We start from the raw sequence: 712 nt of genomic DNA on the forward strand, positions 1-712 counted from the left end.
GAAAGCATATTTTTTAACACATTTTATTTCTGTAGAAAACAACATATTCCACATAATGCGAAACATGTAAGCGCATAGAGGTCCCTATAATATGCGCTATATAAGTCGACAATTATTATAATAAGATAGGAAGTTTGCGTCAGGAAATAATCATAGGAGTGATGTTTTGCTATATCGTACCGAATACTCAGTACGTCCCCAAATACTAGCGAACAAAATCGAATGTGATTCGGGTGGGAATCGAACCCACGACATCCAGGTATCTAGCCTGATGTCTTAACCACTAGACCACCGAGCTTGCGCTTGGTGACGAGTGATGAATCCGATCCCCTAGTAGCAGCGGGTACTGCAAGTGCTATAGAGATATTAAGGGCAAAACATCACTCCTATGATTATTTCCTGACGCAAACTTCATATCTTAGTTAAGTCAAGATTGAAAGCAATACATCCAGCAGATAATGTAGGCATGACTAGGTGTAATAGAAGTAGATGTAAGACATGTAAGCATGTTGTATGTACGGATACTATCGTAGGACCTTCCAGTAATTTTTCTATTCGTGAGAAATTTACATGTACCTCTAGTAATGTTATATATGCTATTATTTGTGTTAAATGTAATAAGGTTTATATAGGAAAAACGAAAAGGGGGCTTGGAGATAGATTCGTTGAACATTTGCGCTCTATCAACCTTAACACATCAGGTCTTCCTATA

At 37.6% G+C, this 712-nt stretch overlaps 1 non-coding gene across 1 annotated transcript; it reads right to left on the minus strand.

Moving 5' to 3' along the window:
* Window positions 1-225: 225 nt before the first annotated feature.
* Window positions 226-298, minus strand: Trnas-aga. The gene has a single exon. It is a non-coding gene; the product is annotated as a tRNA-Ser (tRNA).
* Window positions 299-712: the final 414 nt, after the last annotated feature.

The sequence above is a fragment of the Anneissia japonica genome, unplaced genomic scaffold (genome assembly GCF_011630105.1).
Source record: "Anneissia japonica isolate Jap-2015-1 unplaced genomic scaffold, ASM1163010v1 scaffold89090_len712_cov86, whole genome shotgun sequence".
In the NCBI taxonomy this organism is placed as follows: domain Eukaryota; kingdom Metazoa; phylum Echinodermata; class Crinoidea; order Comatulida; family Comatulidae; genus Anneissia; species Anneissia japonica.